This window comes from Urocampus carinirostris, chromosome 6 (assembly GCF_059441175.1).
Source record: "Urocampus carinirostris isolate Australia breed hairy pipefish chromosome 6, RoL_Ucar_1.0, whole genome shotgun sequence".
Lineage (NCBI taxonomy): Eukaryota > Metazoa > Chordata > Actinopteri > Syngnathiformes > Syngnathidae > Urocampus > Urocampus carinirostris.
In genome coordinates, this window is record NC_142354.1 from 21999959 (window position 1) to 22025250 (window position 25292).

The 25292-nt window shown below is 40.6% G+C and overlaps 1 protein-coding gene and 1 pseudogene across 3 annotated transcripts in view; one reads left to right on the forward strand and one right to left on the reverse strand.

Annotated features, from left to right (window-relative positions):
- LOC148364172 (RNA-binding protein 15 pseudogene) lies at window positions 1-5616 on the reverse strand (annotated as a pseudogene). 2 transcript variants are annotated; one of them, XR_015850727.1, is made up of 3 exons: window positions 1408-5616; window positions 855-934; window positions 1-795 (listed from the first exon to the last, which is right to left on the reverse strand). The product of XR_015850727.1 is annotated as an RNA-binding protein 15 pseudogene, transcript variant X2 (transcript). The 2 variants fall into 2 exon arrangements; XR_015850726.1 differs by having other exon boundaries at window positions 1-934.
- A 13960-nt stretch (window positions 5617-19576) lies between these two features.
- LOC148364173 (sodium-dependent neutral amino acid transporter SLC6A17-like) overlaps window positions 19577-25292 on the forward strand; it is a 31085-nt gene continuing 25369 nt past the window's right edge. The window contains exon 1 of the mRNA XM_088338300.1: window positions 19577-19702. The gene's annotated coding sequence lies outside the window, so the exon portion shown is untranslated. The remainder of the gene's footprint in view (window positions 19703-25292) is intronic.

Genomic DNA, 25292 nt, shown 5'->3' on the forward strand with positions numbered 1-25292 from the left:
TTCAATATTGTCCAACATTAGATGACTTTATTTAAAATACCAAATTTACACCCTTCCAAAAAAACATACGCACTAGAGTCATTTATACAATCAGATGTTGTACTTACCATGGCAGTTTCACCTGAAATATTAACTAAAACGATTACAACCTCAAGGATGACATGTTCAAACAATCAACCCATTGAAAAAGTCTGAGTTTACATGAATAATACTTCATTATTGAAAGCCAAGCGCACACTACAGTCAAATTAGTTTGTATTTGAGAGCTCTAACAGGCACGAGTGATTTTGACATATAGTAACTAAAACAAATGTGTCTTTTATCATGTTTGATTGAGCTGATTCAAAGCAAAATTAAAACCATATATGTATTGACACCTCTCAATTTTAATAAAATGTACATTTCATTCTTTGTTGGACATGCTTGTCGTTTACATGTGTTTTTTTATCATTTCGGACTGATTTTCAGCAAAAAACAGGGAAAAAACCCCCATATAATTATTAAACTGTAAGGCCGGCCTATTATTTGGCATACAGTTGGCAGATGTTTTTAAAGCATGTCACTGCTATTGAGGGGGCTTCACATCAATCCTCCATTTTACATTTAGGTAGGCTAATAAAACAATGAAATACACGGCATTAAACTCTATTTTATTGATAAACTGAAAACAAATTAAAAGTATTTTTCCCCATTTTAAGACACTGGCTCGTAACCCCTTAATCAACTTCACTTACCTGCACGGATGATAGTCTCTCACCTGTTCAGCGCAATCCATCTTCCTGTGCTAACACAACACTGGAAAAAAAGGAAAAGAAGTATAGAAAAGAAGTTCAACGCTGTCGTAGCCGGCTTACCCCTGCCAACAGCTTAGATCAGGTGCAGTTGTTGGGTCTTGAAGCCTGCTGGTTTACAGCCAGAGATGCACGTGGGATCTCTATTGAATGTTTGAAACAAATAATTGTAACAGTCAAACAATTAACTAAGGGAAATGTGCATATTTCCAAGTTGGCATTTCTGTAGAACATACTCAGTTTCTAATTGAGTCATCAAAGGCATTCAAGATAAAATTTGTGTTTAGCTGGACTGAATATTGGTATTTATTTAGCATAGTGTGAAGTAATGGCCGAAGAAATCTGGACCAATTAAAAAGAAAATCACAATAAGACTGTCAATAAAAACCGCATTATTCATATTATGAGGGAAAATCTCCATATAAAACAGGTATGGAATTTGTAGCCTAAGAGTAGAGTGACTGAAAATATCCATCATGATAAAGAAAAATACTTTACTGTCCCTCTGGTCAGTTATTTTAGTTAATGTTAAAGCACAAAAGCTGGACTGGCCTCGATAAACAAGTCAGTCATTAATGTGATCCTGCAAACAACACTGTAGTATGCAGTTTCTCACCTGGTGAACTTGGGTGATTGTGCAATCCAAGAACCACAACCTCGACAAGAGTCTGATCCGACATGTAGAAGATGAGGACTGACAAAGTCTGAGATCCCGCTCTTGGGCCTGACTCAACCACGGGAGTTTGCAAAGACTACCATGTTGAAAAAAACTAAACATAAATCTCAGTAATAAAGGGTCTCAAATGCATATCTGATTGTGTTCCATTCCAGTTAATGTCATATAAAAGGTGGTGTAGCTGTCTGACGCATGTGTGTCAAAATTCGGCCTTTGCGTTGAAAATGCTTCGACACAAACCAAACGGGCCTCCGCCCAGACCTGGGGCAAACACGCCCAGTGGGGCCTGGAACCCAGATTGAAAAGAGGTCAATCAATCGTACCCGACGCACTGATTCGAGTGGTTCTTTTCCTAGGGAGCACATTCCTCCATTTCCTGCGAAGCTCCCCGCTGTCAAAGACTCTCACGCAGGATAGACAAATCCAAGAACAGAAAAGGTCACAAAGGTAGCGTTTCCTTGAGGTTCCCACGAATGAGCAAATTTATTGAGACACAATCTGCGAAGTGCACTTTGTTCACTCCCCACCAGCGCGGCCACTCTGCGTGTGCGTGTACAGATATCCTGAGTACACAGATCACACGTGTTCCATTTGAAAACAGTACAAGTAGACATGGCGAGCAACAATAAGAAGTACCCGTTTCAGAGGAAGAGGGCTGGGCGCTTCCGCCCATTTGTGATTTTGATTAATCATGTGAGTCCGTTCCAGCTGACAAGCAATTTGGTTGCAATCACACAATCACGATTTGCTTTTTTTTTTTAACCACATACACGTTGTTTCTGGTTACACCCCAAAAAATACAAAGACTTTGACAATTTTGCCAAATGTTCCTAGGTAGTTATAGCTCAACAATAGGGGAACATATTCCAACATTGCGCAAAACTACAAAGAACATGTTCACAATATTCACATTTTTTTTCTTTTTACATTGAATCTTCTAAGGACAAAAAATTGTCAATTAGCCAGTAATGGAAGTTAAATTCTTAGCTAAGACAGTTGATCAATATACCATGTCACAGATTCTACCTCCCCAAAAACATTATTAAAACCTTTAACTACTAGGGTCATCTTGTATGTGGCATCTTTGGGATGCATCTCAAAAAGAAACAAAGGCATCAAAATCTTTAACACTCACATTTTGCAACATTTTAGTGGGGGACCACCTCTTAGTGTTACTTTTAAAAAAAAGGATTTCTGTAAGATTCAGCCCTGAAATTAGTGTACTTTGGATTATCACTTGTATGCCATTTTTTTCTTTTGGCTTATTTCTAAATAGTGGTCGATTAAAGCAAATCAAAAAACATGATCAGAAACAGATTCAATACAATGTGACTTGCATTTTTGATGGGATGATTCAAAAACATTTCCAATACTTGGAAGCAAAATCCAGCTGTTTTAATCCTGTTGAGGCTCAATCATTTTGTCAACTAAATTTAGATCACAGGCAATTTGAATGAAAACAGATGGATTCTGCGACAATTTCTATTCCGGTGTTAAGACAAATAATGTTTAAATTAATAAGGGCACAGAAAACACATTACAAAGAAAATTGACAGATCTCCCCTTCTATAAAATAAAAAAGTTGTGAAACAAAGCGTAGGTAGGTAACCTCATCTACAAAATGACACTAGTTTTATTTTTTATGATGCTCCTCTAATAATGACCATCACCATGTAGTCATCGTCTGATTTAGCAAAGGCTTTTGCAGACTCATCCATAAACTGCATAGAAAACTCACATGGAGGAAAAGCATGAAGCACACCGGTGTGCTCTTTGTCGCGTGCGCCCCCCACGGGAAGGCTGACGATTCCCGCAGCCTCCTTCTGCTTCAGGTACGACACCAGATTCTTCAGTGGACGCTCTGTTGAGTCTTTGCCGTCTTCAGTTGCGCCGTCCTCAGACTTGCGGGGCATGGCGAGGAGAACGGAGTAGCCGCCTTGTCCGGCAGCCTTGATGCGGCGGGTGACTTCATCCAGCTTGGGCTGATCCATCCGCAGGCGCTGGCTGATTTTCAGCTGCGATGTCTGGCTGCCTTTGGGTCCGTCCTGAAGCAGCTTGGAGACCACCGCCGTGTCGCCATCCAGCAGGTGCAGCACTGTAGGGAAACTGCTGTTCTTCAATAGGAGGATGCCTTGCCATACCGGACACAGTCTCTCAGAAGCGTCTCCTTTCCCCGCCGGGCTCGTTTTTTCGCCAGGTTTGCGTTTGCGCTCCCTCTCGGCTGGGCTGAGAGTTTTTCTTCTCTTGTCCTGACTGCTTGAGCGCCATTTAGAAGGGGAAACTCTGCCAAGCCGAGTCCCCTGCTCCCCGTCGCTATCACCAGCCCCACCAGGAGAGCTACCGGGACGCGGCACAAGGTTGTCAGGCGAGCGATCTAGGCGCCAGCCATGCTCCAAGTTTCGTCTCCGACGGCTCGGGTCACCTCTTTGTAACTCCCACTCACGTTCTACTGGCCAATGCTCACGGGAATGTCTTTCCATGTGAGATACTGGCGGGAAGCTTGACCCTCTTATCCGTTCATGAACACCCAAGGCGGACCACTCGGCGGTAGAGGTGAGCTTAGGATCCCTGAAGCGTGGAGCTGGTAGCAGAGGGGATCGGTCTCTTATGGGATCAGCAAAGCGGTGATCAAAGGGTGGGGCGACCAAGTCAAAGTGCGGGAGCGGCAGGGGAGCCTGAGTGTACTGCTGCTGCTTGTAGTGGTGTTCTGTGTCAGCAAAGTCCACCCTCAGTCTCCTATCAGGACCCCCGAGTGGGAAGCCTCGCATGTGGGTACACGCAGCCTGAGCAGCATCCAGGCTCTCATACTGAATGTACGCCCAAGTCTCGCCCTTCCTGTAGTCTATAGTCCTGATAGTGCCAAAGCGATCAAACTCTTTAGCCAAGGCAGCGAGGGAAATCCACGAGCCGAGGCCCCCCACCCAAAGCCTGGTAGTGGGCGTCGGTTTGCCGTATCCGATCTTAACTTGTTTCTGGCCTAGCATTTTGCCAGACATGGCCAATTTAGCGCGGTGAGCCATGTCAAGATTTTCAAACTTAACAAATCCAAAATTGGTGCTCTGTCCGCGTGCGGCACGTTTGATGTCCACTTCAGTTATAGTTCCAAAGCGATCGAATGCACGCCGCAAGTCATTCTCGGTCAGGCCGACGTCCAGGTTGCCGAGGAACAACGTCCGATTTGCCCTGTGTTCATCATCGGATAAGTTGTCGCTGTGAAATTCTGGAAGGAACGCAGCTTTATTCCTGGGATCGTAAATGGAATAATACGCATCTCTTTCCATATCTGCGAGGTGAGGCAAGGGAGGAGGAGGAGGAATGGGGCCGAGCGCCATTTGCTGTAGACGGAAGTCTCTGTAGCCCAGGCTATTTGGTGAGAGCTGTCGCTGGTGGGCCATATGTCTGTGTGCAGGTGGGAAACCGTCTTTAGAAAGCGGGGATCGACTCCTGTGCCGGCCCATGTACACAACATCGACTTTGAGAGGCCTTTCGAAGAGAACAAGACGGCCGCGCGCGTGCTTGGCCGCCCGGGCGTCGTCAGGCTTCCGGAAGTTAACAAAAGCCACCCTTTCATCGTTTTCTCGACCCATTTTCACACTCACGTTACCGAATTTCTTGAACTCGTGGAACAACCCGTCTTCTATGTCTTCGTCGGAGATCTGCGAGCCCAGGTCGCTTATTTTAAGAGTCTTGTACTCGCTTTCAGGGAAGCGCGGGTCACTACGCGAAGCCAGGTGAGCGCCACCGTGCGTTCCCGACGGAGCTGCGTAGTCATAGCCATTACCGGTGCGAATGTCCGAATAGCTGTCCCGTTTGTCGCCGGGTAAGCTTCTCCTAGACGAGGCCCCGACGGGGACATAGCTGTTACCGTTGTTGCTGGCGACGCTCAGCAGCTCACTGGCCCGCCTGCTTGCCAGACTTCCTCTTCGGTCTTTACCGTCATCTTGAATTCGGGAGCGTTTCCTTACCGGAGAACGGTCTTTCTCCTTCATTTCCAAGCGCCTGTACACAGAAAGCGTAACACAAACTCCCAGAAAGCCAACGAAGCGTTCCCGACTTGAAAGTAGGCCGAAGGAGAGTCCTTACTCGTCGTAAACGGGCGCCATGTTGGAATACTTTACTACTGTACCGGAAATCCCGCCCTTGCGTCTGTAATATTTTGTAATGTGTTTGGATTGGCTCAGAAGAGACGTCATTCAAAACAAAAGGGATTGCGTCAGCCTATCACAAGCAAGGATGCGGCTCCAACGCCCCCTCTGAAAAGGGATTTGAAAATGGCACAAAGACGACGATTGTTACACGAAGACTACGTATGGTCTTTTTTTCTAACGCTCTAAAGTAGAGGTGGGCAATACTCGGAATTTTGGTATCAATCCAAGCGGATACAATGCAGTATCGATCGATACAGATATTTCTCGCTTAGAAAGATGTTATATAACGAAATTGTGAATATGCTTGATTGCTATTAAGATTTTCGAGAAGGGCTGTTCAAACCTCACATTGTGTTTGCTGTTGAACGTCATATTGAAATATAATATTGTGAATGTGCTTGATTGCTGTTGAGATTGTCATGAGGGGTTATTCAGACCTCACACTGTTTGTTTTCTGTTATTAGTGTCAATAAATTTGTCCAAACCAAAATTTCTCGCTTAGAAATGTAATGATCATTGAATAATTGAACCCTCGCCCTTGAATTAGTTTATGATTACGGCACACTCATTTTAGGCACTTTTTCGTATTTTTATTAAATAACTATATTACAAACTTTAACAGTACAGTATAAACAAGAACGAGAATGTTTATATTACAACTGTTTTAGAATAAAAGCCAAGAGAGTCATTCTAAAAAAGCAGCAATGTAAAGGAAATCCTGTAAAGGTATTGTACAACAATCTCAACCAGAGAACTAAAATACTTTCCATTGCATAATATTTTGAAAAAGAAAAGTCAGTTATACAAATAAAGTGTCAGTTATCTCACTTTTTACTGTGACGCTTTACGATATTATAAATTCAAACCTCAACACGCATTGTCATATTCTGCACATTTTCAAGCAAGCTTCCCGAAGTAGTTAACGATGCACAACATAATCCAGAAAGAACACTAACAACATTGTTTTAGTGCATTTCTGTTTTGCTATTGGAACTGTTTTTATATTGTACAGCGCGTGTTTCATTCTATTTAATTTCTATTTTATCTGGTTGGTTGGGAGTAAGTACATGCATGAATCTGCTGCCCTATGTGAGGTGTGTGATACATTTCACATCAAATGTTTCTGCCGAATAAAATAACATGACAAAAAGGAGTGATTAAAGAATTTTTAAACATCGTGAATATCTTCTCACTAATACAAATTGTTTATGACTGAATTTCTAACTTTTCACACTCACAAGATAATGTTAAATTAAGTGTGGTACTTAAGTACAGTACTAAGGCCTGTAATTTATTTTTATGTATACTTTTTATTACCTCTAGGTGGGGTTTTTTGGGGAATTTATGTATTTATTTGTTTTACATGCACTTAAAGGAGAAGCCCTTGAAGTTCTTTGCACTATTGTATAATGACAATAAAGGCCATTCAGTCATTCACTGGCTCTGTTGCAATGTTGGCAACAGATTTACGGGTTTTTGTTCAGGAACAGAAACATGTTTACACATCGCAGTTCGGTTCCATTGCCCTTGATCACAGAGAGTCTCAATTCAAAGGGTTGCACTGAACAACAGTTAAGGAAGTTTAAATAATCACCTGATTTTAAACCTAAATGATGGCAAAGAAACACACACACAATTAAATAAAGAAAACAACACAAGGAAAATTGAGTAATCCTGAGAATGGACCACACATGAGGTGATCCTCTTCCAAAACAACCAGGCTGCAATGGATGTTGGGTGGTCACAAAGGGTGGGCGGATCAATCCAAAAGTCAATATTATCAAGACTAAGCAAGTACATGGTTCATATCGATACTCTTATCCTGGTATTGAGACATAGATTCCCCCTCCCCCCTCGCTACTTTGCGTGTCAGTTATCGCTGGGTCACTCCTTCTTGAATTATTTATTGAAATGTCTTTATTGTCATTGATATCAATGTATTGTTCGTAGTGGTCGGAGAGATTACAGTGTAAGCGCTGCACCTTGCAGATTGAATGTGCGTGTATTGGGTGGACGTGACTGTTTGTGGGCACAACTGTGATAGGCTCGTGTTTGCTGTCAATCAACTAGCTGGGGTCGGCATGTGCAGTCCATGTCTCCGGATCAAAACAACCTGGATGTTTTTAGTGTCTTGTGACATTGAAACAAAATTCATCAATTAAATCGGACTCTGAGGAAAGTCAAAAGAGAGCAAAGAAACGGCTGATCACCAACAGGTGCTCCGTGGATTGTTATCGGGTCTGGTAATCGACTGTAGCGGCGTCGGGACAGAAAGCAATATCGAGGCTTCAGGTCTCTGCTACGGCTGAGCTAACAACCCTCACTAGCTACCACCGCAGAGCCTGTATTTCAGCAACGCCAAATCTATTAACCATGGAATAAATGATCTGAAGCTACAACTCGTTGAAGACCGCTACATTTGTGACTCTTATTTTAATCATCGTGGGGCTTGGCTCAAATCGAGGACACCCAAAGCTCTGAAAGGAGAAGCCCTCCAATTTTGTTTAACTTTTGTATAATAACAATAAAACCACCCATTTAACAGCAATAATGTGTTTTGTATTATTTTTCGTAGATTTATGGTTGTTATTCTGTAACATTTGTAAACTCTAAGTCCGTAATGACGTCATCTTGAGGTAAGTTTAACCCTTTGGGGGCTTTTATGAAGGTGCGACGCTACTTCGTGGATTTTCTCTTTTCGCGGGTGGTTCTGGTTCCTTTTAACTGCAAAAACCGAGGGATCTCTGTACTTCATTCATCTAACAATTTATATATTCCCCTTTGTGTGGCTGAACGCGTTGTTCAGGTGGGAAATTGCGTTTGAACACGTGTTTTTCAATGGCCACTGTATTTTTACAACCTGTACAATGCAAATCCCCTGTCTCCCTCAAATGTCTACACCACCGGTAAAGATAACATGTAAAAACGAATATTTGACAAAACAAATATTAGACGACGATTAAAACATATTAATAAATGTTTTGGTTTACAATTTTGAGAAATATATGTCTAGGGTATTATAATAGTATTTACTATGACTAAAATTCACTTTAAAGTTGTCTGATTTCCTTTTTAACTTGGGCAATCATTCCCTTGCGTCCTTATTTTGTATCTTTTCCTACCAATGCAATGTACAGGTATACTTCCTAAAACAAAACCGAAAAACTTGTTGTTGTTAAGACTATGATTACCACACGAGGGCAGCACCTATATACCGAATTCGATCTGTATTAATTACCGGTACACCCTTACTTTTCATCTGCCTTATTTTAAGATAACACTTTTGGGATAACTACAATTATTGCACAACATTAATGCACTTTAAACCTAACAAAAAGTAAATCCAGCAACAGCTTACAAAAGGCTTTATTATTTAAAGCAGTAAAAAACTAAATCCACGTGCATTTCAATTAACTTGACAATAAACGAAAATGCATACAAATATACGCTTATTTGCAAGTATTGTAATGTCTGTTTCCAGTCTTTTGGTGTTTGATTCACGATCAGCTTTCTTAAAAACCGTAACGTTTATTCTTGTATTCTGTAGTTTATTTGTTGTTGAACCGGTCAATATTTTTAATTGACATTTTGTTTAAAGTGAGTTGATATGAAAAGGTTCAAAGTTTAAATAAGTTAAAAGTTCACTGGATTGTGAAAAAATAAACGCTACAATAAGTTAGTAGAATAATACATTTTGGGGGATTAATTTTATGCATACAATTTCATTATTATTGGTAATATATTGATCAAAGGAACCTTTTTGTTTTTTTTCTTGCCCTTTCCCATTTTATACCTGTTTTTTTCTTGTTTTGTTTCTTATGTTCCTAGCTTTTTAAATCTTTATTCTTGCTTTTTTTGTCTTATTTTGTTCTTTATTTTCCCTTTATTATTTTTTTCTTCTTTTGTTCCCACTAGCTTTCAACTTATTTTTCTTGCTCTTTCCTGTTTTCTTATTTATTCCTTTCTTCCTAGCTTTTTACTTATTTTTATTGCTTTATTTTGTCTTTTTCTCTCTTTTTTCCTTTTTCCTATTATTTTCATTGTTGTCTTTTTTCATTTGCTTTGACCCCCTCCCCCCCCCTCCCCCCTTGTTTTGTGCATTATGTTACATAATATTTTGTAACAAATGGATTAAAGCATCAAAACGATCTCAAGTGCCGCTTGGGAGCCCAAATAGCTGGCTGTTTTAAGTCAGCCAGCCTAAAGAGCCACTTCACAACGACCAAAGGGATATTGCTGGGAGGGGCTGCTGCGTGGGGACTGATGCACAAAACTGAGTACTGTAGGGGGCAGGAGAGTCCACACTAGTTTCCGCTGATACAAACAATATGAATGTGATAGCATATGTGCTGCACAGGCTACCATCAGTACTACATCTACTGTTCTTTAGGTGGGCAAAGCGTGACTAAAATATAGTAAAATATGGAATTACAGCATAAATGAATAAACTGCATTACCTCCTGAGCCACAGTGACCACAAATAATAACAAAAACTGTATAGTGCTAATTTACAAATATGACAATTTAAGCTTTAAAAAATGAAACTGGTGCTGTGAATTAATTAACAAACATTTTCCACAAATAGTGTGCCTCGAATACTATGTGTGAAAAAAGTGTGCCTGGGCATAAAAAAGGAAGCATTCTTTTAGAGTAGTAATCAACAGAGTACTATACCTATTTTTTTATATGCCGTAATTAATTTGACCAGAAATTAATAAGTGGTCACGATGTGCGATTACTAAGGGTTAAAATGTTCAGGCAAATATGTAGGGCACTCCCACACAAGGATTACAGCTTGCACTGCATCCGCGTGTGAAATTGGGATGTAGTTGATAATAAAAATATTTTAATACTTAGAAAAATTACCACAGCACCTACGTTATAAATTGTTTGTTAAATTAAATCTAAGTTCTTTGATCTGTTTTGCATGAAGACTCTGCAGTATCATTTGCTGTGGGATCGTCTCAGGGGATTATAGTGTCCCAAAAAAAATGGGAACAGCAGCTTTGCCCTCAACCCCGTGAGCTGGCCCGGACTGGCCCCTCTGTGAGGCCATCTGGTGAAGTCCGTTTATGCCACTATGGATGGTCACATGTTGTTGCGGGAAAGGCAATATGCCACTTACATTGAAAACTCTAAAGTGCCTTAATTCATAAAAGCAAGGATGAAACCTTAGTGCAATAGTAAATATATAATTACAATTTGCAGAATGTACAACGTTTCAAAAGTGGAATCAAGACAGCAAGCATGCGCACATATCCAGGAGCCGACGTGGGAAGTGTTTCCAACTTGTTCACGATGAACGTCGGCATTCGCCTCCAGATGGTCAAGAATTTACGGAATCCACGGATCAAGTTTGACCTTGAGCGACTGAAAGACCCACAGGTGGTCGAGAGCTTCCATGCACTTATGGTTGGGAAGTTCCGTTGATCTCCTTGGACGAAAATGTCGAAACCCTGACCACCAAGTTCTCAGAGACGGTGACTGAAGCAGAAAAATAAATCGTTGGAAAACACTGAACGAAGATATAGCCGTGGGTCACAAACGACATTCTCAAACGTGAGGTGAAAACTATAGAAATGAAACAGCCCTGGAGGTAAGGAAGACAAGAAACAGCCCCAGAGGAGTAGGCAAGTATAAAGCAGCCAACAAGAAAATTATAAAAGCAAAATTAGAGAAGCAAAGGAAAAACGGATCGAGGACCAATGCTCGGAGTTAGAAGAGTGCCTCAACAAAAACAATTCAAAGAAAGCCTTCCAGATTGTAAAAGAACTCAGACGAACAAAACGGGCAAAAGTCAGGAGCATTCAGGATGAGGCAGGTAAGATAACTGAAGAAAAAGGGATAACTCACTGAAAATAAATAAATAAATATATATATATATATATATATATATATATATATATATATATATATATATATATATATATATATATATATATATATATATATATATATATATATATATATGCTTGCTGTCTTGATTCCACTTTTGAAACGTTGTACATTCTGCAAATTGTAATTATATATTTACTATTGGACTCAGGTTTCATCCTTGCTTTTATGAATTAAGGCACTTTAGAGTATATATGCGGCACAGTTCTAAGGTCTTGGGAACCTCCTGTGTGGGTTCAAATCCAGCTACCGGACTTTCTGTGCGGAGTTTGTATGTTCTCCCCGTGCTTGCGTGGGTTTCCTAAGGGCACTCCGGTTTCCTCCCACATTCCAACGACATGCATTTCAGGTGGATTGGCCGGTCAAAATTGTCCCTAGGTGTGAATGAGTGAGCGAGTTGTCTGTCCCTGTGTGCCCTGCGATTGTCTGGCAACCAGTCCAGGGTGTCCCCTGCACACTGCCCAATGATTGCTGGGATGGGCTCCAGCACCCCTGCGACCCTACTGAGGATAAGTGGTGCAGCTAATGAGATGAGATGATATATATATATATATATATATATATATATATATATATATATATATATATATATATATATATATATATATATATATATATATATATTTATATATATATATATTTATATATGTATAAAACCTAAACTCGCTCATGAACAAGACACATCACTTAGGGCAGGTTCACATACCCAACCCGGAAGGAGCAGGCCACCCTTTTCCGGCTGGGAACCATGGCGTCGGGTTTGGACTGCCACACTGCTCCTCCTGAATCCGAGATTCGACTACTTAGCGCATCCTCCTCTCCAGTATCCCAGAATAGACCTTACCAGGGAGGCTGATAATTACAATAAAGGCAATCTTGAATCTTAAATTTTTAAAATGCACGTTTGTTTGATACAGTATGTCATGTATTTCCACTTATTATTCTAATCAACACTGTTATTTTTTTAATGAATGAAGTTTGTACCACAGGGAGGAATTTAATAATATCCCTTTGTGATTTTCATTAGAGGTTGAGGTGGGGGGGAAAGAGATGCTTTTCCACTTTCAAATTCAAGCGTGCAACCAAGTTTATTGACACACAATCACCAGTGGATGGAAAGGCTCCAAGTAACCAAAATGCATCATTTTCATTCTCTTTGGTTAGGTTTTTGGTTTATTGAACACCCAAAATAGTAAGATAGCAGACAATTATGTTCAGCTTCCTCTAGGTGAGGAACATGTTATGTAAAATAAATGCAAATTTCTCGACCTATGAGCATTTTTAAAAATTCATTTTATGCAGCCTGGTCATCCTGGAAGGGAGATTACCACATGAGTGATCCCTTCTCAAGGTTTCTTCATTTTCTTCGTGCTGAGGTTTTTGAGTTTTTCCTTGCCCACATGTAGGTTTTAGATCAGGGGATGGTGTAATAATAGTCTGTAGTTTGCAATAATCTGTGGTCTGTGCAGCCTTTTGAGACTCTTTGTGATAAAGGGCTATACAAATAAATATGACTTGACAATGATAGTTCTCGTATTTGTGCTTCTTATTCAAATCAATATTGTTTTTTCTCACGAATTAAATTTGAATGAAAAGGGTTTTCATAGTGATGGATTGTGAGGCAGATAATCACACCTCATCTTATTAACCCCTAACTCAAACCTTTCAACTATTTCTTCCATTTCCAACTAAAAATAACTTCACTTTACGTAGTAAAATCTCCACCAAAACACTCTCAAAAGTGATGATCCGAGATCAGTCATGGTACCAGTGTAGCTGTTTCATAATAAAAATCTGTTAGAGGGCATGTGGCATCCTCCTGCAGCAAACTTGGCGAGGCACTGCAGTGTGTGTCATGACGCCCCTGAGAGAATTCCTCCTTGGTGTGGACACCTGCACAGTATTGCAACAACAAACAGGTTTAATACTACTGTGGATAAGATTGATAAGAATCTACACACAATCCGATTCCAAAACAGGAATCAGTGCACATTCATTCTGACAATTATGCTTGCCTAGGCGTTAATGGATCTGATATGTGATAATAACAGAGCCCAGGCTTGTGGCTTATTTTTAGAAGCTGAGACTGACCCAGACGAGCAAACACAAGAGCAGAAACACAGCAAGGGTGGGAGGGAGTAATTCAAATGAGACTGGAGTGAAGGAAAAGTACTGGGCGGATGTGGCGGTGCAGATGCGGAATACGTGAGCTCACGTGAGAGGAAGGGGGCGTGAGGAAAAGTGCAGAAAATATTCTTTTTAAAAAAAAGAAACATCACATGCCGGCCCAAGGTGAACAGCATAGCAAACGGGGGAGTGCTCACGTCACAGGGCCCAGCACAGGACAGGGAGATGGAATCGCAACTCGAGATTGTACCTCTGAGAGATTGCAAGACAGGGAAATGAAACAGATCATAAAATCATGGCGGACGTGTTGAAATGATGTCCTTGCTGTTGTCTGAGTTGACTTTATATTGATAGAAAGGATTTGTGTGGATGTTGTTCCATCCATTCATCCATACATTATCTGCACCGCTTATCCTCAGTAATGTCGCGGGGGTGCTGGAGCCCATCCCAGCTACCTTGGGCCAGTGGGCAGGGGACACTCTAAACTTGTTGCCAGCCAGTCGCAGGGCACATAGGGACAGACAATTCCCTCACTCGTTCACGGCGGCGCTGTGGTTAGCGCCTGTGCGGCAACGTTCTGAGGTCATGAGATTGAACATCCTGTGTGGAGTTTGCATGTTCTCCCCGTGCTTGCGTGGGTTTCCCCCGGGCACTCCGGTTTCCTTCCACATTCCAGAAACATGGATGTCAGGATGTAGGTCCATTTATTCATTTTCTGTAGTTTATCTGTTCCATACCCTGAATTGGAGGACCACCAGTCCCGCAAAATATGTGAATAAAGTTGCAATCAACCGTCTATTCACCCTAATTTAATAATGTGTCTGTGTTATTCACAGTTACACAACCAGGATACATAATTGCAAACCTTTTAGCGAGGTTCCAACCGGCTACCTGGGACTGAAGTATTTGATGGCAACATTGACAGAAACTCATAGTCAGATCTTTGAATGTCAAGTTCACCTGAACTGGGCTTCAAGCCGTCCCTGCCTTCCCAGGTTTTCACTCCTCGCCGCCTGTGTCATGCCCCCAAAAGAGTGCCTCTATTCCTCCAGCTGCGAGTTGAACCAGGCTGTTTTCTCTTTTGAACATCTGTCTTTTCCTCCCTGTGCAGAGCACTTTTCGTTTTAAATCCCCTTTCTCCCTAAATGAAACTGTCAATGCTGCTCGTGTGTCCGCGTTTTGGTTCAACCACCAAATCTAACACTTCTCTACCCTTATAGTGACCTATAACTTGACGATGTAGAGATTTGCCAAAGGATGCAAAGCGAGGATTTTATGAAAGTGTCATGGTACCAACAGTGATATAAGGCAGAGAGGCGTTGGGTTTGAGAGTAAATGAGCGTAATAGGTTAATTGTCTCTGAAATTGGATGTTTGCATAGTATGTGTGGAGTGACACGACTAGATAGGTGAAGGAATGAGCAAGTAGGGAGAAGAACTGGTGTGGTGAGAGAGTTTGCTTAGAGGGTTTCATGAAAATGTTCTGAGATGGTTTGGACTTATGGAAAGAATGGATGGAGGCTGTTTGACTGAAATTATGGAGAGCAAAAATAGAATGGTGAGAAATATAATGAGAGGAAGGCCCAAATGTGGTTGGATGAATGGGGTGAAACATGCTCTGGATTTGAGGTTGGTTATTTTAATGGATGCAAGAGTGCGTGCTAGGAATAGATGTGCAAAAACGGCAAAGGATAGTTAAGAATGACTGATATCGATGCATATTATGTGGAGGGCGGAACGGGCAGCACGGCGGAGCAGTGGTTAGGGCTTGTGCGGCACAGTTCATGTCATGGGAACCTGTCGTGGGTTCAAATCCAGCTCCAGACTTCCTGTGCGGAGTTTGTATGTTCTCCCCGTGCTTGCGTGGGTTTCCTCCGGGCTCTCCGGTTTCCTCACACATTCCAAAGACATGCATTTCAGGTGAATTGGCCGGTCCAAATTGTCCCTAGGTGTGAATGAGCGAATGAGTTGTCTGTCTCTGTGTGCCCTGCGATTGGCTGGCAACTAGTTCAGGGTGTCCCCTGCCCACTGCCCGATGATTGCTGGGATGGGCTCCAGCACCCCCGCGACCCTACTGAGTATAAGCGGTACGGCTAATGAGATGAGATGAGAATATGTGGAGGGGGTAAACCAGTGTAAGCTCTCTCTCTCTCTCTCTCTCTCTCTCTCTCTCTCTCTCTCTCTCTCTCTCTCTCTCTCTCTCTCTCTCTCTCTCTCTCTCTCTCCCACCTTCATTTCAAAAGAAACCTGCTGCCTCTTCTTTACACTTTACGCCAACCATATTGAATGGATGCACCAGATATTAAACAATAAAAATGTCAAAGTTCTTAGTGCACTGTAGATACACTACAGTATCTTTACACACAAACTAGGAAGAGGAAGTGGATTTCTTCTTCAGGGTGGATGTTGTGTGAGCTCTCACAGCGCCACACGTCGGTAGAGGCGGAAAGAAGCACTACAGTGCTGTCCTGTACTCGGAAAAAGGTGCACACAATACAAAATCTAACAGCAATGTCCAGATTGTTTTCGACATCCCGAATTTTTTTTCGTATGTATCGTTTTTCGTAAGTCCAATGGTCATAAGAAGGGAAGCGTCTGTACATAAACATATTCGGAATCAAAACAAGAAAATAGAACTGTACCCTTAAAGGGAAATTAGTAAAAAAAAAAAATTCAGACCTGCAATGACTCCTATAACATATAATACCTAAAGAAACGAATGATATCTGAATCCTCTTTAGAATACTAATCATAAATGTGTGTAGTATAGAATTGTTTTTCAATTGATATCTACATTTTTAAGGTTATCATCTAAATTTTCCTCAGTTGATACAAACATTTATTGTGATGGATATGTTTTATTTTGTATTCAATGTTTTTCAGCCCATTACAGACATGAAAGATGGTGATGGCATTGTGTTTACTTTATCTTCGTGTCAGGACAGGTTTTTTTTTTTTTTTTTTTTTTTTCCATCTCCAAGGTAGTTCGTGATTTATGGTGCCCTTGGCTCCTGTCCTACATCTCTATTGAGAAAAATCATGGATAAAATAAAGTCAATCTAGTTGCAGTAGAGTGAAGCTTATACTAAACAAAAGTCTCTTCTTTTGCAGAAATTTTCTTAGCAGATTTGATCGGTCACTCAGTGGGGCAAGGTTCACATATTGCGATACCATGACAAGATAGATGGGAAATAAAGTGAATTTGCATGTATCAATTTTGCTTGTTTCTATTTTTATGGTGGTTTGCCTAAGATCCTCAATTTGAAGATCCTTTCACATACTTACACATGGAGGACCGATCCTGCCGTATGTAAAAATAAATTTATAATCAAATAAATACATACAACTTTTTACCAAACAAATAATAATAGTAACTAATAATGTATTTTGTGTTGTACTTTGTCATTTAATTTGTCATGTGTTTTGTCATGTGTTTTGTCATGTATTTTGTCATGTACTTTGTCTTGTATTTTATGTATATTTTGTCGTGTATTTTATGTGAATTTTGTTGTGTAATTGGTTGTGTTTTGTGTGTATTTTGTTGTGTATTTTGGCATATTGTCAAGACCAGAACAGAGACAGGACCACTTGCGTTACGTTTCTCTCAGTTTTATTGGAAGAAAGGAAAGGGTTGCATCCACGATCCGGTGATCGCTGGTCACGGGAAGCAGGTCGCTCTGAACGCGGAAGTGGGACTTCCGTGGCGAGCGATGGCGGTGTCGGAAATGGAAAAAACGGGTCAGTAGCCAGGACAGGAGAGTAGACGTGGTCAGGATCAAAAAACGGGTCGAAGCCGGGGAACCGATTTGAGCAAAAATAGTTGTGAGTCAGCGTCAAAAACGGACTGATAACAGGTGACAGAAAGACGTGGGTTTAAAAAGTGACAGGGAGCCAATCATAGTCCGAGGCAGTTGGCGCCAAAGAAGTGGGCACAGGTGCATCACATCGGTAATCATGACACATATATTTTGTCTTGTATTTGGCCACGTGTTTTGTCGCGTACCTTGTTAAATATTTTGTCATGTATTTTGTCATGTGTTTTGCTGTGTATCTTTGTTAGGTTCATGTCCCCAACATTTTTAATAAAACGCTCTGAAATAAAAGAAGACATAGAGAATCGGTTATTTAGAATTAGTTAATTTATTAATCATCATTATGAGAGCCGCGGAGACCAAGCTGTTAGAATCTCCTCCTCGCTCACTCGCTCTGAAGACGTCTCCGAAACCTCCCTTCTAATATTCAGGTTCTTGGAGAAAAACAACTTGAGTTATGGGATGCACAGGTCAGGGTGTATCCATTGGTATGTGAGACAAAAGACAGGCTGTACATCAAAAACAACTCATGGCCTTGAAGAGCAGCTTACAGGCTGAGAACTCTTCAAAATGGCTGAGAACACATATAACATATTAAATATCAACTGTAGGATAAATATAATTATACAATCCTAACAATCTTGTCGTGTATTTTGTAATGTATTTTGTCGTAAAATGTATTTCTGGGGGAAAATGCTGATTCAACAATACCAAAAGTGCCAATTCAGCTTTTTGGGGCATTTTTTACATCTAAGTTGCGATTCCATCTACCTGACTGCCTGTGAAAGATGGTGGTCATATCTAAACTCCTTTTCTTAAGGTGGACAGACACTCAAACAAACAAACAATCAAACAAACTATATTTACTACATTTTTAGATCTTAACCACAAACAATACCACTACCCTCGCTTTGCTAGCGGGTAATAATGAATGCATTTTATTTACAGTATGTCATATTTCATGTAGGTGTTCATGTTTCAAAGATCCCTTAATAACTGTCTGGATCTTCGGGTCACCATAAATAGGGTATGACGTGATTTATTCATGTTCTAATTTAATTCTATGGCATATACAGTACAGTGGCTTGCAAAACTATTTGGCCCCTTGAAATTTGTGACCTTTAGCCATATTTCAGACTTCAAACATAAAGTTATAAAACTAATTTCTTGTGAAGCATCAACAATAAGTGGGACACAATCATGAAGTGGAACACACTTTATAGGATATTTTAAACTTTTATAACAAATAAAAAATGAAAAAGTTCAAGAGGGCCAAATAGTTTCGCACGCCACTGTATATTTAAGTATATTTTATTTTTACATTAACTTCTACATATGGCAGGATATTAAGTCAAGTTAAGTCCACTCGTGCTATATTTGTACAGCCCCTAATCACAAAAAGTCTCAAAAGGCTGAGCAGACCACCATTACAACCTCCACTCCTGATCTGAAACCTTCAGGAGATCAAGGAAAAACTCAAAAACCTTAACATGAGGAAAAGGAAGAAATCTTGAGAAGGGACTGCACAAGTGGTAACCCTTCTTCCAGAATGATCAGGCTGCAATGGATGTAGCAAGGGCATCAACTGACAATACACAGACATAGTCAACAACGAATATAGGAAATAACAGAATGTCCAGTTGACAGCTTCCTGTTTCAAAATCTTGGTTGATATAATAAGTTCTAGATGGCTTTGCCAGTACGATGTATCAAAATACATACACCGTGCAACAACCAGACTCATCGTTCTCCTTCAAGGACAAGAAGACAGGAGTATGAGGTCAACATCACTCATAAACAAAAGTTGCATTTTGTATGTTACCAACAGAACCCTAAAATTACATCTTACCAACAGGGAGCCATTCTTACAAAGCTGTTTCACTTCAGCACATCTTGGAGTGGGAGTGACCTTGACACTCCCCTCCACAACCACATCCCACCATATTTGATCAATTCCGAATGGCATCAAAGTGTCCCCAACCAAACGCAATGAACAGCAGGTGATCGTTGGACATTTACGAGGACGGTACGCGTGAGTTGCGTGCGTCACGGCGCAGCTCTGTCCCACCCTGCGTGATGCTGCGTCCTGCCCCCATCCCCTTTCCCTTACCCCTCCCTTCTCTTCAGTCACCCATCCCCTTCCACTTACCCTCCCCTCTCCTCAGACACGCACACAACGGACGCGCTACCTACGCATCTCTCTTTCGGCAGTTTCACGCGGATGTGAGGAGATTTCCGACCTTGGCAAAAAACGGTAAGATGGAATGTGTCGTCTTCCTCCTCGTCTCTCATCGTCCTCTGTAGTGTGAAGGAAATGTCTTCATGTAAAAGTTGTGTTTGATCTTTTAAGTTTTCTCAAATTGCCATTGGGATGGGGTTTTTTTTCCAAGGGGGGAAAGTTTGTTATGCAGTCAAAAGCAGTCTGTCATGTGCAGTAGTTTGTATTGGGTTTTGTTTAATCATAATAAAGTCAACCCGAAATATGATTCAAATCTAGAGAATTTATTCCGCTGTGAGCTCTCTCCATTCAGAATTGACTAATGTGTCATGTGTGTGGCTGTGACCTTGGTTGAGCTAGAACGTATCCAGAATGATGACGTGAATTATTTATGAGGGACAATTGATTTTGGTGACGACAGAAGTGTCGCTCTCTCGTGTCACTGTTTGGAAAAAAAAAAAATCCGAATCTCTTCTAAAGTTATAGAAAATTGCTGATAGTAATTTGTCCTAAACAAGTCCAAATCTGCGGATGGTTCAAGGTCGGAGAATCTGCTCCGCTGATTTGGTTTATCTGATCTGTTTATGTTTAAAATACATTCGTTCCAAAGAGGATACAAGAGGGGGATTAAAACTACAGTTTAGGGGACTCGTAAGTTTGATCTGTTTTTGATATTGGACACCTGCAAAGGAGATTTCAAAGGATGCCATCATTGTTGCTATCAGCCAATCATGGTGCTGTTCTTTGATTCCAAACCTTTTAGGGTGGATCTGCTTTTGTATACTAGATTTGTCAGAAAAAGGAAGGGTTTAGAGAGGGCCTTTAGAAGTCAAGTCATGTTTATTTGTACAGGCCCTAATCGCAAAAAGTTTCAAAGGGATGCACAGACTACAGACTATTATTACACCATCCCCTGATCTAAAACCTAGATGAGGGCAAAGAAAAACTCAAAACCTCAGCATGAGGAAAATTAAGAAACCTTGAGAAAGGACCACACATGAGGTAATCCCAGGAACAGGCTAGACTTTCTTATCTGAAAGCTTCTCTCCCTGCCCTTCTTGCAAGTAAAAATCAATTGATTTACTAAAGTTTAAACTTATCAAGGGCCCGTTACAACCTGTAGCATAAATTATACAGAACAATATATGTGACAATGGCTCACATGGTTCGTTAAAAACTAAATGTCGACCACAATTGTTTGGTGTATTGTTATTACTCAATAAAATAATGATAAAAATAAGGTGGTAAATTAATAAAACAATGAAATTTTAGAAGCAAAGATGCTTGATGTCATGGGTGGAACCATGAATAATAAGGATTTTTAAAGGGACAGTGTGTATTATCTGACCACTAGAGGTCGAAAATGTTTGCTAAAGAGCACAAGGAAGAATTGAAACTACCAAGACTCAAAGTGGCCAAAATGGACCTTTTGGTTCTCGTTTTTTTTTTTGCACAGCCTTTTTAAGGTTTTTGGGGAGCCGTAGCAGCAAGATGGTCATGTCGTCTCCCTCTAGGTGTGCCTCGTGTAATGTAAAGAAAATGCATAATTCTAAACCTATGGTGTATAAATGAGGCACGTTTATATCATAATTCTATGTGGATTTCAAAATTTATCTTGCTTATTATTTGAATCAATATTGTTTTCTTTCTATTTAATGAATGTTTTTACCACAAGGAGGCACTAAGTAATTTACGCTGTCCTTTTAAGTGGGTTTTTCAAGTTTACACTATTTCCTTTGGTATTCAATGTGAAAACAGGACAAGACAAAACTTAAAGTACTTAAAAACCTTAACCGTAAACTATTATTGTTTTACAAAAACATATTTGTCTAACACAAATTGCTTGATTTATTTATTTTAATTTGGTAAATTCAGGTGGAGGAATCTCAAATTGGCCTCAGCAGCATTCTGTTTTGTCATATGCGGCCCTCAACTGAAAATGTTATACAAATGACCACTAGATGTCACTGTAATGTGTAGTGCAACTGAAAAAAGTGCTACAAAGCACAAGGAAGAATACTAACTATGGAGAATCAACGTGACCAAACTGCACCATTTTTTTCTCATTTTTTTCCCAGTTGGTTGGAAGGTATATTTATGATGTTTTTCTTTTTTCATGTATGTACAAACAAGTGATGAATTGTGTTAAAATACAAACAACTTATTTTAGCTTTGAATGGCCAATTATCCATGTTAGCATGCTAGCAAGTACAGTCGTGGCATAGGTGGTTTATTTTATAATGATTAACTATGCAAAAACACACCTTTTTTATATGTTAGTGCGTACAATCACAACATTGCCTTCGTAATGTCCGACATTAGCATACTTGTATGTAAAATCGTTGCTTGGCTATTTGAGATAACTTGGGCCTCATCAGGGATGACAACGACCTGGCCTACAGAGAGGAAGTGGAGCAGTTGGTGGGCTGGTGCAAGGACAACAGCCTGGTCCTGAATGTTGACAAGACTAAAGAGATCATTGTCGACTTTAGGAAAAACCAGCCCAACCATGCCCCACTTTGCATCAACAACAAGGCTGTGGAGGTTGTCAGCAGTATCAAGTTCCTAGGGGTGCACATCACAAACAAACTCACCTGGTCCGTGAACACTGCATCTCTGGTTAAGAGGGCACAGCAGCGCCTGTACTTCCTGCGGAGGATGAGGAGAGCCCACCTGCCCCCACCATCCCTCATCACTTTCTACAGGGGCACCATAGAGAGTATCCTGACCAGCTGTATCTCTGTGTGGTGTGGAGGCTGCAGCGCTACCGACTGGGGTAGTGTGAGGAGGGTAACGAGGACAGCGGAGAAAATAATCGGGACTACACTTCCCTCCATTCAGGACATTGGCCAGAAGCGCTGCTTATCCCATGCTAAGAACATTACCGGGGACCCCTCTCACCCCCATCATGGACTATTCACTCTGCTAGCCTCTGGGAAGAGGTACTGCAGTGTGCGGTGCAGGACCACCAGGCTCCGCAATAGTCTAGTCCCCCAGGCCATTAGACTGTTAAATGGTCAATCTAACATATAGTTAACTTAAATCTAAACGGCTGCTAATTTGACTTTTGCACTAGTGGCAGTTTTTTTATAGCTTGCACTTGCCACTCCTTGCACATTTGATCTCTGCACTATTGTTACTTACAGTGTTATTACTTACAGTGTTATTGTTTACAATATAATGGTACTGTGTACCTGACTTGTTAACCTGACTGCCCATCTTGCACATCTGGTTAGCGTCTCTTCTTGCACTATCGGCACTATGGTAAATAACACAATACAGCTTTATTTATATCTGTACACTGAAGGACACTGAGGGAAACTGTGGGAGTCAGATCCATCGACATTTCGTTCTGTATACACGTGTACTAGAATGACAATAAAGTAGATCTGAATCTGAATCTGAATCTGAATCTGTAATTCAAGACGAAAGACATGTCAGTTTTTTTTTTGTCAGCCACATGGTATGTGATATAAATACTAATTTTTTTTTACGGACAAATATTTACAAAAATGCATATATGGATAGTGTCGTGTCCAGCATAGTCGCCGTGGCGACCGGCTGGCCCCGCCCCCTGGGCACCAGCTGAAGCAGATCGCCTAATTTGCGCGTTTGCTTCTTAAGGGGGGTTTTTGGGTTTTACGGGTGCTGGTTCATTCTGTCACGAGAAGACCGGACCAGAACGGAGGCAGGAGGCAGGATGGATGAACTCATTCACGTTAAAGATCAGGACTTTTATTTAGCAAAATAAAAGTCGTCCAACACTCATGGGACAAAACAAACAAAAACAGGCTTTACAGGCAAACAGGATCTCCGACTAGTAATACTAACAAAACAGGCTTTAACTCAGAACGTGCAAACACAGGTTTCTTCCAAATCAATCAAAACAGGACAGAGCAAAACAGAACGGAAAATGCAAATGAACCAGCACCCGCAAAACCCACAACCCACCCTTAAGTAGCACACACGCAAATTAGCTGATCTACTACAGCCGGTGCCCAGGGGGCGGGGTCAGCCGGTCGCCTGGGCGACCATGCTGGACACGACAGATAGTTCATGTATTTTGCTTGGTACTAAAAGTTTTTGCAAAATGAATGATGCTTCTTTACCACTAGGAGGCGTTGAATAATACACGAGGTCCCTTTAACAATAGTTCAAAACACCAAAGCTGGGCGGATGAATAGCAACGGATATTCAACTCAAACACAAGAAAGTGGTGCAACGTATGAACAGAAAGTGCAGCACAAAGTCCAGTGAATTGAACCAGAAAGAGAGGGAAAATAAATGAATGAATATATGAATGAATGAATGAACAAAACTTTATTTCGAAAGTGATAAAAACAAAACCACAAGTTAAAAAAAAAATGTTAACGTATATGTCCGAGAAGGAATAGGAAGAAGCATATGCTTATTTAATCCTACCCCCAGAGTTCCTTAATAATTCTGTTTTACAGCTAAATCTCTTGTGTATTTACAAACACCTCATGAATATACATGTTTGCATTGGTTCTGTGGGTGAACATTCGCTTCATTATCATGATCATTCTTATCATCACCATCACTCTCCTTAACATCATCATTATCACCATTGCTGTTTCCATACATTTTCAGCATATTTTATACTAAGAGTATCTATAATGATAACAATAATTCTCATGGGTGCTCGTGGTGAAAATTGATTGTTTTGTGGTGTGTGTTTTCCATAACACAGGTATCTTTGGACCTGCTGCTGTAGGGGGTCCACCCTCGGGCAGCATAACCACCAATTGCTAAGTGTCCTAATCCGTGTATTAAAAAGACAAGTCCCACTTGTCTGCCCTAACTAGGAGATGTGCAGTATATGTCTGTTTTGTATTCTTATTCAGATGTATATGTATATGTGATGTATATGTGATTGTATCCCCAGTTATTTAGTTTTTGTTTGGTTTTCACCATCATCACCTACATATTCATTCACCTCATTGTTTGTTTATAAATACAGATCCAGATTGTGCTGAATTTGCATATTATGAAGGTGACAGGAATAAATTAACAACGTTCAACAATAACAATAAAAGACATCCATTGCAGCCTGTGCATCATGGAAGGGGGATTTCGTCATGTGTGGAGGGGATGGTGTAATACTAGTATTTTGTCTGTACAGTACAGCCCTTTGAGACTGCGTGATTAAGGGCTATACAAATAAACATGACTTGACATAGAGTTGATAATGATAATAATAATAACAATAACAAAAATTAGTAGTTAGATAATAGATATAATAATAACAAGCTCAACTATTAGGTTTACCCATCTATTGACTGTATAAGGCTTCTGCTTACTTAAATTAATGGATACCTATAATACTAACAAAAATAGTAACAATAACATAACACAATAACAAAAAATGTGTATTATTTGTACTACGAAAGATATAAAGTTGTCAGGGCCCACCGTTTTATGATGTGGATTATCGAATGGGACAGTTGATGTTTTCATCGGCGATGTCACGGCCTGAACACGACTTTTGCACTGTTGTGCAGGGATTGGATGACAAGACAGGATGAAGGCTTTACAGTTAATGCATGTCGGATTACGCCGACTTGTGAATGACTGCGGATTATTACATCACAGGCTCACGATGACA